Raw genomic sequence first — 15198 nt, forward strand, 5'->3', positions numbered from 1 at the left:
GAGCTCCTCCCCCTGGTGACGGAGCTCCTCCCCCTGGTGACGGAGCTCCTCCCCCTGGTGACGGAGCTCCTCCCCCTGTCTCTAAGGCCCGTCCAGCTTCACATGTCCGCGCGTTGCGCGTTGGTCCGCGTGACGTAAAAATCGTCATGAATTCCTGTCCGCTAGGGTCCGCGGACCGATCCGCGGACGTCCGCGCAGCAGCCAGAATTTGAGACCGCGTTGCGCGCAGGTCGCGGAAGTGTGCGCCTGCGCCAGAGCGCCAGAGCAAACAAACATGACGGTAAACGTGAAAGTAGACGGAGCTCCAGCCTGATGGCTCCACTTAAAGACACCGAAAGAGTGAAAAACTGGTGGAAAGAGAGAGAGACTGTCTGGAGGAGGAGAAGGTCTGCAGACAGAAGTGAAAAAGTAACTAATCGCTCCGGCGCCGCCCCGCGATTCAGAAACAGGAAAAAAAGGCTAAATAAACTTTAATACTTAAAGATAATGTACTGACAGTGTATGTGCTTAATTTTCTCTACATAATCCGTAATAAAGGAGCAGATCAACAGTCTGTAGAGCCGGAGAAGCTTCTCCAGGCTGCGTGGATCACCGCGCCTGCATGAGACGCACAGCGGAGCTCAGAATGCAGCATGGGAGGAAGCGCGTTATTAAAGGGAGTCCAGCCTCCCTACAGAGGAAGCTCATTTCAGCCGCTTGTATCCAGATCTGGTCCTTTCGGTCCTGATCCAGACTCAGGACCAGAGGTGAGGGGGGGAAGGTAGACTGACGGTAAATCCAGAGCTTCTGCTTTCAGCTCCTTCTTCACCACGACGGACCGATACGACTGATCTCTGCAGCCGCTGCACCGATCCTCCTGTCAGTCTCTCCTCCACCCTTCCTCCACCCTCCTGTCAGTCTCTCCTCCACCCTTCCTCCACCCTCCTGTCAGTCTCTCCTCCACCCTTCCTCCACCCTCCTGTCAGTCTCTCCTCCACCCTTCCTCCCCCCTCCTGTCAGTCTCTCCTCCACCCTTCCTCCACCCTCCTGTCAGTCTCTCCTCCACCCTTCCTCCACCCTCCTGTCAGTCTCTCCTCCACCCTTCCTCCACCCTCCTGTCAGTCTCTCCTCCATCCGCCCCCCACTGTGAACAAGACCCCAAGATACTGAAACACCTGGTCCAGAGTCTCTCCACCGACCAGGAGGGGGCAGGCCACCCTCTTGGTCCAGGACCAGGACCTTGGATTTGGAGCCTGACCAGCCAGGTCCTTCTACATCCGTCACATGCTGCTTGGACCCGGAGCATTAGCCAATAATTTACCGTCCCGTTTTGCGGCGGACCAATCACAGCACGGCCTCTCTCATGGTTCACACTGACGGAACTCCCCAGTTCTTCACATTCTGGCGGACTACGGCAATCGTGTTTTTGTGTCTGCTTTTTCTACACTTTTGAACAATTTAAGTTAATTTAGTTTATATCCCCAAATGCTGCGTGCAGCGCCGCGTGACTACAGCGCCTCTCGTTTGTCGACATACCCGGGTCCGTCGCATGTGACTGCACATCACGCACGGGGCTCGCATTGGCCCCCGCTCAGCCAATGAGCTGCCTTCATACACAAATAAAAAACCCACCGTCAGTCATAAGTTTTCATGTACTTCTTATATTTGTTTCATGACAGATTTAACAGATGTGCGTTGACAGCTGGACCCAGGAAACGCTCAGGAGACGGTCAGGAGACACTCAGCAGACGCTCAGGAGACGGTCAGGAGACACTCTGCAGACGCTCAAGAGACGCTCAGGAGACACTCAGCAAACATTCAGGAGATGCTCAGAAGACATTCAGGGGACGCTCAAGAGACGCTCAGGAGACGCTCAGGAGACACTCAGGAGACGCTCAGAAGATATTCAGGGGACGCTCGGGAGACGCTCGGGACACGCTCAGGAGACATTCAGGAGACGGTCAGGAGACACTCAGGAGACGCTCGGGAGACACTCAGGAGACGCTCGGGAGACACTCAGGAGACGCTCGGGAGACACTCAGGAGACGCTCGGGAGACACTCAGGAGACGCTCGGGAGACACTCAGGAGACGCTCGGGAGACACTCAGGAGACACGTGAAGGAGCGTGGACAGTTGGCACAAAGGAGCGGCTCTCGTCGTTCACTTCAAAGAGCCGTTAAGACGAACGGCTCGTTCATTGAACGTCGCAGCTCTACAGGGGAGCACACGAGTTTCCTCCTGGTTCCAGATCTGCGGCGCACCAGCCTGATTTACCCGTATTATTTTCAGCGAGACAAACACAATGTGTGCCGTGACGGCGTGACAACACACCGCAATGCGTGACGCTTCAGAGCCCTGCTGCTGCCTCCCGGTGTCAGACATGAGAACGTCCACGGTCCACATTTCTACCGGCGCTCAGACGTCTGCAGCTTTCTGAGCGTACCGGCGGATTTGGATGTCAAATTGCGAAGCTGCTACGCAAAATGCGTTCAGGTTGGCAGGTCTGCCGAGGAGCTGAGCAGCTGCAGCTGATGGACGGGTGTGGAGACGATCTGCTCAAATCCTCAACACGGGATTTCAGAAGGCTGTAGGGGACGCCGCGTTAGCTCCGCCCACCTTTATTTCCTTCTACGGTTAGGAGTTAACCAGGAAGTGACCCCCACCATGACCCCACCAAGACCCCCACCAAGACCCCCACCATGACCTCCACCATGACCCCCCCCAAGACCCCCACCATGACCTCCACCAAGACCCCCACCAAGACCCCCACCAAGACCCCCACCATGACCCCCACCAAGACCCCACCAAGACCCCCACCATGACCCCACCAAGACCCCACCAAGACCCCCACCATGACCTCCACCATGACCCCACCAAGACCCCCACCATGACCCCACCAAGACCCCCACCAAGACCCCCACCATGACCCCACCATGACCCCCACCAAGACCCCCACCATGACCCCACCAAGACCCCCACCATGACCCCCACCAAGACCCCCACCATGACCCCCCCCCTGACCCCCACCAAGACCCCCACCATGACCCCACCAAGACCCCCACCATGACCCCACCATGACCCCACCAAGACCCCCACCAAGACCCCCACCATGACCCCACCATGACCCCACCAAGACCCCCACCAAGACCCCACCAAGACCTCCACCATGACCCCCACAGGACCTCCACCGTGATCCTGCCATCCACAGACTGCCACGGGTTCTACCACGAGAACTACAGAACCCGTCACGGTCCAGTCTGAACACACTGCTCTAGAGCACTACGGCAGGTCAGGGCGTGGCGCTACAGACCAGAACAAGAGACTTGTCCTTTTCAGAGCTTTATTGAGAGCTTCATTCACGTCCCTCCCGTCTCCGCCGGCTTCGTGTCCTTGGCGTCCCTCCGGTCGTCACGGAGACCGGCCCAGCCGTCCCCGCTCGTCACGGTTCCGGTTTCCGGCGTCGCCACGGCGACCAAACTGGCCGTGCGTCGTAGCATGTGAGCCAGCGATGCGGCGCCGCTCGGCCATCAGGTGGCGTCCACCGCCACCACCGTCTCCTCCTGCTTGTACGTCAGCGCCGCCGCCACGTCGTCGTCGAAGAGGACGGGCGCCGCCCGGTCGTCGGGCGGCCCGCCCACGCCGTGCATGCGGCGCCGGTGCTGCTGCAGGTTTCCGCGGCGGTTTGAAGCGCGCGGCGCAGAGGTCGCAGGCGTACGGCCGCTCGCCGGTGTGGATGATGACGTGCCTGTCCAGCTGCGAGCGGCACTTCTTGTCCTTGCCGCAGATGTGGCAGACGAAGCTCTGCGGCGGGCGCGCGCCGTCGGCGTGCACGACGCGGCGGTGCCTCTTCAGGTGGCTGAGGCGGCGGAAGCCGCGGCCGCAGAAGTCGCAGGCGAACGGCCGCGTCTCGCTGTGGACGAGCGAGTGGCTGGCCAGCAGCGAGCGGAAGCGGAAGACCTTCCCGCAGACGGAGCACGGGAAGGCCTTGTCCTCCAGCTCGGCGGCGCCGCCCGCCCCGCGCCCGGCGCGGCGCCGCTCCGGCCCGCGGGCCTGCAGGTGGACGCGGACGTGGTGCTGCTTCAGGCAGGCGGCGCGCTGGAAGCCGCGCGGGCAGAGGGCGCAGCGGTGCGGCCGCTCGGCCGTGTGCGTGCGGGCGTGCGCGGCGAGCAGCTCCTCCGAGTACAGCCGCTTGCCGCAGACGCCGCAGGAGAAGGGCGGGTCCGGCGGCTCGGCGCCCGGGCCGGCGCCGTTGGCGTGGACCAGCAGCTTGTGGCGCTTCAGCTGGTACTGGCGGGCGAACTTGCGGCCGCAGACGTCGCAGAGGTGTGGCCGCTCGCCCGTGTGCGTCTGCAGGTGCGCCGCCAGCTGCGAGCGGCACTTGAACTCTTTGCCGCAGAAGTGGCAGAGCAGCGAGCTGGGCCGCGGCGGCGCGCCGGCGCCGGCGCCGTGCACCGTGTTCTTGTGGTGCTCCAGGTCGTTGGTCCTCATGTAGGCCTTGGGCAGAGGTCGCAGCCGTGCGGCTTCACGCCGGAGTGGATGACCTCGTGGGTTTTCAGGCGCGACCTGCAGCTGTAGGTCTTGCCGCAGACGGCGCAGAGCCACGGCTGCACGCGGCGGCGCCGCTCCGGCCTGGCGGCGCCGCCGGGGTGCAGCCGGTCCAGGTGGTGCCGCAGGTTGTCGCGGCGGTTGAAGCGCAGGTCGCACAGGTGGCAGGCGAACGGCTTCCTGCCCGTGTGGATGAAGGAGTGGCGCGCCAGGCTCGACTTGTTCTTCATCACTTTGCCGCAGACGTCGCACACGGTGCTGTCGGGTTCCAGCTTCACCGCCAGCACCGCTGCATGCTGGGACCCCGAGTCTGCGAGCGAGTCCCCGGGAGCGCCGGGCGGGTCCAGATCTGAGGGGAGAAACCCAGAGTGAACCAGCGGTCAGCAACGGGTCCAGACAAGACCGGTTCTACGGAATCAGGCGAGTTTAGCCAGAACCTCGGTGCCCCGCTGCAGCCCGTCTGATGACCTCTGACCTGCAGGGTCCGGTGAAGTTCTGCAGGACCCTTCAGGGTCCTTCAGGGTCCAGCAGGGTCCTGATTTCTTATTAACTTCTATCATTTCACATGTTTCAGTCACTCCCAAGGGGGAGGAGTCAGCTTGTTTATTGGCCCTGAGCTAAGCTAAGGGGGAGGAGTCTCAACAACAAGCGCCCCCTGCTGCCTCGTGCAAGTCAGTGGACAGATGAGAGGGTGAGGGTTAGAGGGCGACGCCAGGAACACACTGGACGCGTTAGCGTAGCGGAGGCGCCGCCAACGCCTCGGCGCCGGCGCCTGGCTGTTGGTATCGGAGTCATCTGCTGCCTGCTCCGCCTGGTCACATCGGCTCGACTGGATCCCGCTGGATCCGGCTGCTCTCGGCTGGATCCCGCTGGATCCGGCTGCTCTCGGCTGGATCCCGCTGGATCCGGCTGGATCCGGCTGCTCTCGGCTGGATCCCGCTGGATCCGGCTGCTCTCGGCTGGATCCCGCTGGATCCGGCTGCTCTCGGCTGGATCCCGCTGGATCCGGCTGCTCTCGGCTGGATCCCGCTGGATCCGGCTGCTCTCGGCTGGATCCCGCTGGATCCGGCTGCTCTCGGCTGTCCTCTGTCTCTACCTCTGCCGGTATAGATGTGTGTTTTGGTGACCTGAGGAAAGACTTTCTCCTCCTGTCCTCTTTTTTTCGGCAAGACGTGAATCTCTGTCACTGAGTGTGTGTGTGTGTGTGTGTGTGTGTGTGTGTGTGTGTGTGTGTGTCCATCTCTCTTGTGACAAATTATAGATGGACGAGCAACACCGTAACTAATCGTCATTTGTCATTTTGAAAATCGTCCGGATTCTCTTGCCTTTTCTGTTTCCGATTTCCTGTTTGGTCCGATCTGCTGGATCCAGCTTGACAAATGGCGCTCTCTACGCTCTCGCTCGGCGCTCTCGCTCGGCGCTCTCGCTCGGCTCTGCGCTCTCGCTCTGCGCTCTCGGCGCTCTCGCTCGGCGCTCTCGCTCGGCGCTCTCGCTCTGCGCTCTCGGCGCTCTCGCTCGGCGCTCTCGCTCTGCGCTCTCGCTCTGCGCTCTCGCTCTGCGCTCTCGGCGCTCTCGCTCGGCGCTCTCGTGATAAATAGAGCGGAGCGGGCGCTGCACAGCGAGCCGCGGCGCCGCCTGCGCGTTGTGTGCGGCAGTCAGACAGGTGAACATGGAGGCCATCAGAAGCGACCGCGTCCGGTGCGTCCCCCGTGAGGCGTCCTGTCTCCTGTTCAGTCATCAGTCACTGAGTTGGACATCAGGACAGCGTGTGGAGACGGGTTAGAAGACGACATGGTGAGTTACCATGGTTACCAACCTGATCTAAACTACCCCCGCCCTCCAGTCTGGGACCGGCCGTTTGAATCCGACTTCTGCCGGCCAATCACAGCCCAGGAGAGGCGGAGTTAGCGATGCACCCACAGCGCCGCGTCGCGTCCTAAAGCGATGTGTCCCACAGCGCCGCACAGCGTCCCACAGCGTCCCACAGTGCCGCGTCGCGTCCTAAAGCGATGTGTCCCACAGCGCCGCGTCGCGTCCTAAAGCGATGTGTCCCACAGCGCCGCACAGCGTCCTAAAGCGATGTGTCCCACAGCGCCGCACAGCGTCCTAAAGCGATGTGTCCCACAGCGCCGCACAGCGTCCCACAGCGTCCCACAGCGCCGCGTCCCAACGCCCCGCTGCGTCCCACAGCAACGCGCCGCGTCCCACAGCACAACGTCCCACAGCGCAAAGTCCCACAGCACCGCGTCCCACAGCGCCACGTCCCACAGCACCGCGTCCCACAGCGCCACGTCCCACAGCGCCACGTCCCACAGCGCCACGTCCCACAGCGCAACGTCCCACAGCGCCACGTCCCACAGCGCCACGTCCCACAGCGCAACGTCCCACAGCACAACGTCCCACAGCGCAACGTCCCACAGCACCGCGTCCCACAGCGCAACGTCCCACAGCGCAATGTCCCACAGCACCGCGTCCCACAGCGCAACGTCCCACAGCGCCGCGTCCCACAGCACAACGTCCCACAGCGCAACGTCCCACAGCGCAACGTCCCACAGCGCAACGTCCCACAGCGCAATGTCCCACAGCACCGCGTCCCACAGCGCCACGTCCCACAGCGCAACGTCCCACAGCACCGTGTCCCACAGCGCAACGTCCCACAGCGCCGCGTCCCACAGCGCAACGTCCCACAGCGCCGCGTCCCACAGCGCAACGTCCCACAGCGCCGCGTCCCACAGCGCAACGTCCCACAGCACCGCGTCCCACAGCGCAACGTCCCACAGCGCAACGTCCCACAGCGCCGCGTCCCACAGCGCCACGTCCCACAGCGCCGCGTCCCACAGCGCAACGTCCCACAGCGCAACGTCCCACAGCGCCGCGTCCCACAGCGCAACGTCCCACAGCGCAATGTCCCACAGCACCGCGTCCCACAGCGCAACGTCCCACAGCGCCGCGTCCCACAGCACCGCGTCCCACAGCGCAACGTCCCACAGCGCCGCGTCCCACAGCGCCACGTCCCACAGCGCAACGTCCCACAGCGCCGCGTCCCACAGCGCAACGTCCCACAGCGCCGCGTCCCACAGCGCAACGTCCCACAGCGCAATGTCCCACAGCACCGCGTCCCACAGCGCAACGTCCCACAGCGCCGCGTCCCACAGCACCGTGTCCCACAGCACAACGTCCCACAGCGCCGCGTCCCACAGCGCCACGTCCCACAGCGCAACGTCCCACAGCGCTACGTCCCACAGCGCAACGTCCCACAGCGCCACGTCCCACAGCACAACGTCCCACAGCACAACGTCCCACAGCGCAACGTCCCACAGCACCGCGTCCCACAGCGCAACGTCCCACAGCACCGCGTCCCACAGCGCAACGTCCCACAGCGCAATGTCCCACAGCACCGTGTCCCACAGCACAACGTCCCACAGCGCCGCGTCCCACAGCGCCACGTCCCACAGCGCCACGTCCCACAGCACAACGTCCCACAGCACAACGTCCCACAGCGCAACGTCCCACAGCACCGCGTCCCACAGCGCAACGTCCCACAGCACCGCGTCCCACAGCGCAACGTCCCACAGCGCAATGTCCCACAGCACCGCGTCCCACAGCGCAACGTCCCACAGCGCCGCGTCCCACAGCGCAATGTCCCACAGCACCGCGTCCCACAGCACAACGTCCCACAGCGCCGCGTCCCACAGCACAACGTCCCACAGCGCAACGTCCCACAGCGCAATGTCCCACAGCGCAACGTCCCACAGCGCAACGTCCCACAGCGCCACGTCCCACAGCGCCACGTCCCACAGCGCAACGTCCCACAGCGCAATGTCCCACAGCGCAACGTCCCACAGCGCAACGTCCCACAGCGCCACGTCCCACAGCGCCGCGTCCCACAGCGCCACGTCCCACAGCGCCACGTCCCACAGCGCAACGTCCCACAGCGCCACGTCCCACAGCGCCGCGTCCCACAGCGCCGCCTCCCAATGCCCCGCCCCCCAATGCCCCGCCTCGCCTCCCAATGCCCCGCCCCGCCCCCCAATGCCCCGCCTCGCCTCCCAATGCCCCGCCCCGCCCCCCAATGCCCCGCCTCGCCTCCCAATGCCCCGCCTCGCCTCCCAATGCCCCGCCCCGCCCCCCAATGCCCCGCCCCGCCCCCCAATGCCCCGCCCCCCAATGCCCCGCCCCGCCCCCCAATGCCCCGCCCCGCCCCCCAATGCCCCGCGCCGCCTCCCAATGCCCCGCCCCCCAATGCCCCGCCCCGCCCCCCAATGCCCCGCGCCGCGTCCCACTGGCGCTGTGCCAGACTGGATCTGAATACCTGACGATGACGCTGTCCAACATTCAGTCCAACATGGACGTCCTGCTCAGCAGGGACAATTCTAACGACTGCAGTGAGAAAAAAGACACGATCCACCCTGAAGGACAGGACAGACCCACAGCCTGGGACTCCGCCCCTCACCTCCATCAGGAGTCCAGGTGGGGTCGCTGCAGTCCTCCAGCATCACCTCCTGCTGGTCCTCCTGGTCCTGGTCCTCCTGGTCCTGGTCCTGGTCCTGGGGACGGCCCGGTGGAGCTGGGTTCTGCTGGGTGGAGTCAGCGGTGCGTTGGGGGACTCTCCCCCTGGACCTGGTCTTGATCTTGGACCTGGCATTAGGTGGGGCTGCTCTGGGGGCGTGGCTGGGGGCGGGGCTGGGGGCGGGGCTGGGGGCGGGGGTGCAGTGCTGCAGCAGAGCGCCCCCGGCGGCTCCGTCAGGTCTGACGGTGAACTGCAGCAGGCTGGAGGACGACCCTGCGGACAGAACCCAGGGACGGTTACCGGGGCGACGGGGGTCCCGCAGGCCCGGTCCGGTCCCGGTCTCACCTGAGGGCAGGATCAGCAGGTCCACCTGGACGCCGGCGTCCCTCCTGTCTGCCGCGTCGCTCTGACAGGCCACGTCCCTGGTGTCCTCTGGACCGTCCCACTGACAGGCCACCTCCCTCCTCTGCGCCTCCTCCCGCTCCGCCGCTCCGCCCAGCAGGAGGCCACACGGCGGCGCCGCCGCGCCGGACATGTCTGAAACACAGCAGGACGTCCCGCAGGACAAGAGACACACCGTCACAACGCCGTCTCTCCACCTGTCCCCGTCTCTGTCTGTCCGTCTCTCCACCTGTCCCCCGTCTCTCTGTCCGTCTCTCCACCTGTCCCCCGTCTGTGTCTGTCCGTCTCTCCACCTGTCCTGTCTCTGTCTGTCTCTCTTGTATAGAATGTGTTTGTTGACAGATCCTTCTCCACCGGGGACACTGGGCCCTGTCCTCCGTAGAGCGAGAGCTGATAGAACAGCTTTGGAGTTCTGAGGTTCTGGATGGACGAGGACGTCCACGTCCACAGAGGTTTCTACTGGTCCAACGGGTCACAGTGAGGACAGAGACCACTAGAGGGCTCCGTCAGTCCCTCAGAGACCCACTGAATCCAACCGTTCCAGTAGATGTAAAACCTGGACTCTGTCAACCAGTCGCTCAGGCTGCATGTCCATGTCCACCGGTCCATGTCCACTGGTCCATGTCCACCGGTCCATGTCCACCGGTCCATGTCCACTGGTCCATGTCCACCGGTCCATGTCCACCGGTCCATGTCCACCGGTCCATGTCCACCGGTCCATGTCCACCGGTCCATGTCCACTGGTCCATGTCCACTGGTCCATGTCCACCGGTCCATGTCCACCGGTCCATGTCCACCGGTCCATGTCCACTGGTCCATGTCCACCGGTCCATGTCCACCGGTCCATGTCCACTGGTCCATGTCCACTGGTCCATGTCCACTGGTCCATGTCCATGTCCACCGGTCCATGTCCACTGGTCCATGTCCACCGGTCCATGTCCACCGGTCCATGTCCACCGGTCCATGTCCACCGGTCCATGTCCACTGGTCCATGTCCATGTCCACCGGTCCATGTCCACCGGTCCATGTCCACTGGTCCATGTCCACTGGTCCATGTCCACCGGTCCATGTCCACCGGTCCATGTCCACTGGTCCATGTCCACCGGTCCATGTCCACCGGTCCATGTCCATGTCCACCGGTCCATGTCCACTGGTCCATGTCCATGTCCACCGGTCCATGTCCACTGGTCCACCGGTCCATGTCCACCAGTCCATGTCCACCGGTCCATGTCCACTGGTCCACCGGTCCATGTCCACCAGTCCATGTCCACCGGTCCATGTCCACTGGTCCACCGGTCCATGCCAAGTTATAATCCAAAACAAAGGTTCATTTCCAAAGACCAGGGAGGTGTTTTGTTGTTTTGTTGACGGTTTCAGCAGCTGTCAGCTGTCTTCTTCAGAGAGACACGTGACGTCACGCACTGTTCTCCTGCTTCTGGTGGAACCTTTGTTTCCACCAGTCCATGTCCACCGGTCCATGTCCACTGGTCCACCGGTCCATGTCCACCAGTCCATAGTCCAAAAAGGTTCATTGGTCTTCCAAGTTATAATCCAAAACAAAGGTTCATTTCCAAAGACCAGGGAGGTGTTCTGTTGTTCTGTTGTTTTGTTGACGGTTTCAGCAGCTGTCAGCTGTCTTCTTCAGAGAGACACGTGACGTCACGCACTGTTCTCCTGCTTCTGGTGGAACCTTTGTTTCCACCAGTCCATGTCCACCGGTCCATGTCCAGGTCTACTGGTCCATGTCCATGTCCACTGGTCCATGTCCAGGTCTACTGGTCCATGTCCATGTCCACCGGTCCATGTCCACTGGTCCACCGGTCCATGTCCACCAGTCCATAGTCCAAAAAGGTTCATTGGTCTTCCAAGTTATAATCCAAAACAAAGGTTCATTTCCAAAGACCAGGGAGGTGTTCTGTTGTTCTGTTGTTTTGTTGACGGTTTCAGCAGCTGTCAGCTGTCTTCTTCAGAGAGACACGTGACGTCACGCACTGTTCTCCTGCTTCTGGTGGAACCTCTGTTTCCACCAGTCCATGTTCACTGGTCCATGTCCAGGTCTACTGGTCCATGTCCATGTCCACTGGTCCATGTCCAGGTCTACTGGTCCATGTCCATGTCCACCGGTCCATGTCCAGGTCTACTGGTCCATGTCCATGTCCACCGGTCCATGTCCAGGTCTACTGGTCCATGTCCATGTCCACCGGTCCATGTCCAGGTCTACTGGTCCATGTCCATGTCCACCGGTCCATGTCCAGGTCTACTGGTCCATGTCCATGTCCACCGGTCCATGTCCAGGTCTACTGGTCCATGTCCAGGTCTACTGGTCCATGTCCAGGTCTACTGGTCCATGTCCATGTCCACCGGTCCATGTCCAGGTCTACTGGTCCATGTCCATGTCCACCGGTCCATGTCCAGGTCTACTGGTCCATGTCCATGTCCACCGGTCCATGTCCAGGTCTACTGGTCCATGTCCATGTCCACCGGTCCATGTCCAGGTCTACTGGTCCATGTCCAGGTCTACTGGTCCATGTCCATGTCCACCGGTCCATGTCCATGTCCACCGGTCCATGTCCATGTCCACCGGTCCATGTCCAGGTCTACTGGTCCAGGTCCAGGTCCAGCGGTTCTGTGTGAAGCTGCTGAACCAGCAGCAGCAATAAAGACTTCCAGCCTGAAGGACGGCGTCCACACAGGTCAACAAAGACTCAATCCGTCCACAGAGGTGATCAGGAACAGGAAGTGGCCAGGAGCAGCAGGAAGTGGCCAGGAGCAGCAGGAAGTGGCCAGGAGCAGCAGGAAGTGGCCAGGAGCAGCTCCACAACACACTTCTATATTTGAAGTCCATGATTTGGTCCACGTCCTCAGTCCCCTGGAGAGGACAGGACTTCAGTCTCTGAGCGGTCTGGTCTCTCTTCAGGGAAGCCAGCGTCTTGGTCTATTCTGGGATGTTGAACATCACCTGGAGAATTTCCGCTGCAGCCTGAGCCGTTTCCAAACCAGTGGACTCACTAAAGGTTCTCAACTGCTGGTTCTCCAGACGGACCAGGGACAAGACTGAATGAGAGCCTGTTAACTGTGGTACTTTGAAGACTTCAGATCCAAGGGAACACACACGCACGCGCGCGCGCGCACACACACACACACACACACACACACACACACACACACACACACACACACACGCGCGCCTCACCTCGGCCCTCCAGTCCGCTCAGATCACAGGAAATGCAGCGTTAGCTTCGTGCTAACCGGATTTAGCACGCCGGCTCCGGGCTAACGGCGGGCTGACGGCTCCGTGCCTCAGGGAGCAGCTTCCGCTGGGAGCGGCGGCTCACGCGGCCCCGGACAAAAGCTCCCAGCGGCCTCAGCCCGGACAAACTGCACAACTTCACTCGGAAAAGTCTTCAAGTTTTGAGAACGAGCAGGCCGCGCGCCTCTGCTTCTGCTTCTTCTTCTTCTTCTCCTTTCCGGCAGGCTGCACACGTACACAGTGTAATGCTGCCCTCTGCTGTTCAAAGAATTACTCGCAGTACTTTATATTCACGGGTAAAGGTTGGTGCCTTTTCTATGTCTCGCGAATTTATTCCATAGGCAAAGATTGACTTGACTGAAAATACAGTCATTTTAAGCTTTGAAAGGTCTTCATACAGAGCCGCTCTTTCTGCAGAGCACCGATCACCAGATAAAACCACATGTGCAACAGTCTCCAGTTTCCCACATTGACATTTCCCATCCGGGTGCTTTCCCAGTACCTTTAAACAAGCTGCAAGACCACAATGCCCCAGTCTTAATCTGGTTATTTTTACTTGGTTAATTCTAGAAGAAAACGAAGCAAACCTGGGATTCTGCACTGTGGGTTGACACTTAAAATAATGCCTCCCCCTGGTCTCTGTTTCCCACTCCCTTTGCCACTGTTTCTGCACAGCACTTTTGATTATACTAAACCACTCCGTCTTCCCCAAACACAGGTTGTACTCGATTTCATTACATAAAAGTGACTGTTTAGCAAGAGAGTCAGCTGCTCCGTTTCCTTCTATCCCTGAATGAGATGGGATCCAGCAGAATGTCACACTGCAGTCCATGGACTCTATTCTATGAAGGCAACTCAAGATTTCCAAAATGACATCTGCCCGAGCCCCAGCTGGACCAGCAGAGACCGCCTGTAGGGCAGACACAGAATCTGAATATATATAAGACGCTTTCGAATTGTTTCTTTCAATCAATTCTAAGGCACACCTAATGGCTAACAGCTCGGCAGTAAACACCGATATATGATCAGAAACTCACACTTTTGATAATTTTATTGTTACTTGTATAAACTCCAAAACCTGCCTTTCCAGAAGAGGGATCCTTTGACCCATCTGTGAAAATATGACAAGAATCTTTTTTATTCTCCACAAATTCATTTATCTGAGCACTTACTTGACTTTTATCTAATCCCACAAAATCCAGCTGGACCTCAGGTTCTGGCAGAAGCCAGAACGGGACAAGAGACCAGACTGATCCCCCCACTCTTCCATCCTCTGTACCCATCCACAGGCCTCTGCCTGCCCTGTCTTCTTCTTTACACGCTGCGTTCCGCAGCTTCTCCCGTCGAGCAGTGCTGCCACCCAGCGGCCACAGCGGGAACCGCAGTCCCTGACTAAAGCCTGCTGCCACCCAGCGGCCACAGCGGGAACTGCAGTCCCTGACTAAAGCCTGCTGCCACCCAGCGGCCACAGCGGGAACTGGGGGGCGTGTGTAAAAGAAAGAAAAAAAAGTGCCGCTGCTAAATGCTAAATGTGCGCCTGTTCCACCGGAGCAGCTCGTTCTTCTGCACCACCTGTGGTGAGTTTGAAAACTTGGTTGTTTTCCCAGGTTATAAGCATCTGCAAGAGGCGGCAGTTTGTTTTGAAAAGTGGAAATGTCCTGAAGAACTTTACTCAACATGCTAACAGCAACATTTTGAGGCTGTTTGGCCTCATGCTAGTAGAACCTCAGCTAACGCTCCTCATCAGTAATAGATTAATCGTCCCTGGGGGACCTGCTGCTTTTGATTAAAAAGAAATACGAGTTTTATTGAAGATGTATAGGGAAGATGAATAGGGATTAATTTTATATTTTTATAATTTAAAGCTATAATGCGTAACTTTAAATGTCTATGAATGCAGTGTTGTGCTAGTTACTGGAAAACAGTAACTAGTTATAGTCAGGGGTGAAAGTAAGGTAAGATTCTTGCAGGAACTGTGCAAAAAAATGTTTTAGTTTGTACGCAAAGTGTGCGAGCATCGTACAAGACAGATAAAGCCTGCTCGTTGTTGACATCCTTGAAAGCATAATGTTTTTTTAATTGTTTGAATGTTACTTTGAACGTTTAAATGTAACACATGTTGTGACAGCGGTGACCTCTTCACGACGGAGCCAACGCTGCCCCTCAGCTCAACCAAAGCTTTTATTTTTGTTACAGCTAAGGTATACTGGGCGCATGTCGGCACAGAGGCCGCCTGACTCTCACACCGACCCGTCTCACTGTTGGCCCAACATAACGGAAATGAAACTTAACATAAAAAGACCGGAAAAAGGCATCAACACATAGAAAAACAATAACTTAACACACCTACAACAAAACGAAGTACATTTTAACACATTTTAACACAAAATACATCTTGAAATGGCCCGAACAATCCCCTCCCATGATGCCTTGCGGCACCAAACAGTATGGCGGCCCCCAGCGGCGCCTGCCGCCGCAACAATATATATATATAACGCGTGAACCCTCACAA

At 59.7% G+C, this 15198-nt stretch overlaps 1 pseudogene; it reads right to left on the reverse strand.

Annotated features, from left to right (window-relative positions):
* Positions 1–3285: 3285 nt before the first annotated feature.
* On the reverse strand, positions 3286–12538 carry LOC115385297 (zinc finger protein 436-like; annotated as a pseudogene).
* Between the last annotated feature and the right edge of the window lie 2660 nt (positions 12539–15198).

This window comes from Salarias fasciatus, unplaced genomic scaffold (genome assembly GCF_902148845.1).
Source record: "Salarias fasciatus unplaced genomic scaffold, fSalaFa1.1, whole genome shotgun sequence".
NCBI classification, from domain to species: domain Eukaryota; kingdom Metazoa; phylum Chordata; class Actinopteri; order Blenniiformes; family Blenniidae; genus Salarias; species Salarias fasciatus.